The sequence below is a fragment of the Petaurus breviceps genome, unplaced genomic scaffold (assembly GCF_028583685.1).
Source record: "Petaurus breviceps papuanus isolate PSGF00001 unplaced genomic scaffold, PetGlider_PUasm1.0 186, whole genome shotgun sequence".
Taxonomy (NCBI): Eukaryota; Metazoa; Chordata; class Mammalia; order Diprotodontia; family Petauridae; genus Petaurus; species Petaurus breviceps.
The window spans coordinates 24,437,280-24,440,932 of NW_027185798.1; the positions used below are offsets into that span (position 1 = coordinate 24,437,280).

The 3,653-nt window shown below is 41.2% G+C and overlaps 1 long non-coding RNA gene across 2 annotated transcripts in view; it reads right to left on the bottom strand.

Moving 5' to 3' along the window:
* The window catches only part of LOC138162107 (uncharacterized), a 77,146-nt gene that overhangs the window by 73,052 nt on the left and 441 nt on the right, over positions 1-3,653 (bottom strand). The gene's annotated exons all lie outside the window — the stretch shown is intronic.

Genomic DNA, 3,653 nt, shown 5'->3' on the forward strand with positions numbered 1-3,653 from the left:
GGGGGGTTGACTTCTTACTGATTCTTTAATACATAAATGTATACCTGCACATACATCCACATATGTAAGTCCTTTTTGGAGCCATTTCATAGTTAATTTTACCGAGTTGATAAGGTGGTTGCCATGGTGACCAACCTCCAAGCCAGACAGAGAGAAGACTAAATGAAGGAACAAGCCTGCAGCTAAGGGAGACAGGTCACCATGCCCTCAGTCTCTTCACCCTCCATACTCACAAGCCCCATGATAATTGAAGAGGAGTTGGGGGAAAGAAGTTATGGATAGACACTCACTACATGGGAAATATTGAGAGGACAGCCCATACATGAAATAATCATTATTACACCTGATGGCTCAATATCTCTCTCTATTCATTGCAGAAGCCGGAGTCTATGATCACGGAATTATGCATATGCTGTGAGACACAGTCAATATGTTGGTTCATTCGAGCCAAGTCCATGAACAAGTGATCACTGTGCCAAGCAATGTGCTTAGCACTGATGATGCAAAGAAAATAAAAAATTATTATTAATAATAGTAATCCTTGCTCTTAAGGAGCAAGTCTTATGGGGGAAACAATATGAAAACAATTATGTACAAATAGCATAAATTGTAGATAATTAGTAGAAAGAAGACATTCGAATTAAGGGAGATCAGGAGAGCCTTCTTGTGGAAGATGGAATTCTATCCAGGACATAAAGGAAGCCAGGAAAACGAACTTTGGTTTTGTTTTTTCTCTTTCTTTTGAATCTTTGTTACAAGGGATGTTTCAATGGCTTGAGGAAGAGAGAGGGTTATATTTCTAAACAAACAAAACAATAACAATAAGTTAAAATGCATTTTTTTAAATGGCTGGCTCACATTTCAGGCTCGAAAGAATTCTAATGTAGTGAATGAACTAGAAGCTAGAGTGGAAGCCAAGAATTGTGGAAAGAAAGACTTGGAAAGTCCCAGAAAGGACGACTTTGTCTTGCTGTGTCTTAGAAAGTTCTGATTCAGGTAAAAATCAGAGAAGGAGTGTGACCAAGAGAGAGGTGGCAAAAGTCTAGCTGTTTCCTTGGGACTCAGGAGTAGCTGACATTGCTTGACTAATCCCTGCAGTCAGGGGAAAGGCTAGCCTGCTTCCCAACAGCCAAAGCAAAGATCAGGGCAGTAACTAACCTCCCATGCTACCTGCTTTGTGTTAAGTTTGCCTGGCTTAGAGTCATTCCTGGGTATTTAATTTGGAGTAGAGATCAGTATCACAAACCAATTCAGTTTCCCCAGGAGTCTGGATAAATTACTCCTCCTGCTGGCTCCCTGACTCAGCATCTTCTATACCTCATTCTTCTCTCTCCACTCCAGGCAAAGGATAACCACAATCTCCTGCCAGAAAGCACCTGAATACAGCCCCCAAAGTCCAGAAGCAAAAACGCCTTCCTTGTCTCTGAGTTGGTCTGGAGAGCAAAGCACAAAGCCACCAGTGGTTGGATGATATGAGACAGAACACAGTTTGGTTTGTCTGTGCCCTAGAGCCCAGTCAGTTCAGGAGACGAACAAATCCCAAGTCCTTGACTGCTACACATCTCTCATTGCATTCACGGGGAAAAATAACAAGACCAAGGGCAAGTCATTTTTTGAGCTGCCAATTAGGTTTACAGACTTTAATACCTCTGTCATATCCTTCCTTTCTTCCCCCAGTCTTCTCTAGACTAACTTTCCCCTGGCTCTTTCAGCTGTTTTTCTTTCAATCAGTGGGGGGAAAGTCTAATATTTATTGGGTTAGAATCCACTTAAATTAACTGCTTGTGAAAGAACTGTAAGAGGGTACCAAGTGGGTTACTTATAAAGTAGATGCCCGTTGACTGGGGAATGACCAAACAAATTATGGTACATGAATGTGATATAATATTACTGGGCTATGAGAAACAACAAATATGAATACCGAGAACCATGAAAAAACTTACATGAACTGACTCAAAGGGAAGTAAACAGAAGCAGGAAAGTAATATACATAATGGCTATAGCAATAAAAATGGAAAGAACAATGACCACACCACAGATCAATTGAAAAGGAATATTGCAAATTATAAAGAACAAACTTGGACCTAAAGAACAGATAAAAGAAAGATTTTTTTTTTCAATAAGTTTTTTTTGTCCAAGGTTTTTTTTTCTCTTCTTCCTCTTTAAAAAAAAAGCATTATAATGGATACCTCTCTGGTAAGAGAAGGGGGAAAGATTCAGGAGAAAGTCTAGATGATATAAAAAATAAAAGATACCAATAAAAATATTTATATAAGTATGCATGTATACATCTGTACACATGTGCATGTATTGTGCATGTGTATAATGAAAAACACAATGCTGTAATGAGAAGAGTGCTGGTCTTGGGCCCAGAACACCTGAGTTCAAATGCTACTTCTGCCAGTAACTACCCAAGTTGTTTCATTTGGGTAGTTTCATTTCACTCCCTCTGAGCCTCAGTTTCCTCACATATAAAATTGGCCTTAAGGCAACTAGATGGATCAATGGATAAAACACTGGTTCTGGAATCAGGAAGACCTGAGTTCAAATCCAGCCTCAGATACTTGCTAGCTGTGTGACCTTGGGCAAGTCATTTAATCTCTATTTGTCTTAATCCACTAGAGAAGGAAATGGCAAACCAATCCAGTATCTCTGCCAAGAGAACCCCATGGATGTTATGGTCCAAGGGGTCACAAAGAGTCAGACACAACTGAATGACTGAACAACAACAATAAAATGGGCTCACGGATATAGGTTCTATCTTCCAGGCTTGTTATTAAGAAAATGCGTTTGGGAAAAAAAAAAATGTTATTTAGACACGTGTATGTGTGAGGCATCCATTTCTGCGGACAGAGAAGAAAAAACTGGAGAGAAAGATTCGTCATCCATTCCCCTGCCTCCCAACACAAAGGAAGCAACTGAGAGCTGACCATTTACAAACCATAAATGAGACATTCTCTCCTTATAACTAACAAGTTCTGACCTTTCTTGGGTTTCTCTTTGGCCATCACATATCCCTCGAATCTCTCAGCATCATCAACAAACACCTTATTCTGACCTCAACGCCCAGGAAGGGCAGACTGGCCTGAATACACACAAACCTCTCTTCCACCTGCTGTTCTTGGTCTTGTCATTCAGACCTCTGAAGCAGTTACTACCCAACTCCCTGTGGACTCTACAAAAAAAGAGGAACTTTCTGGTTCAATATCAGTTTCCCCTAAGAAATCGCCCTATAACCATGATACAGAGGGATAGGAGGCACAAGGCAGATAAGCTGGCAAGGATAAACCAGCTAATTTGCAGAGGACTGGACCTGGAGATGGGTCACTAGGGACCACTAGAGAGTAGCTGTGAGACCATGAACAGGGTCCCCCACCTCTTATAAACACACTGTTAGGTGGGAGGCTGCTGTCAAGGTTATCCCTGTAGGCAAAGTGTGCAGGCAGAGATATGGCTCAGTAATGGACCCTGAGATCCTTCCCATGGTGCCAGATTCCACCAGCTTGCTGTGAAGATTAGAGAGACCTCTTGAATAAAGGTTTTATCTCCAGAGGATCCCTGTCAAAATACCAAATTCCTGCCTTGCTCCTGACCCCTAAGGGGATAACCTTTGTCAAGTCCCATTCTTTCCAGGGCTCAGCAGATAAGAGAAG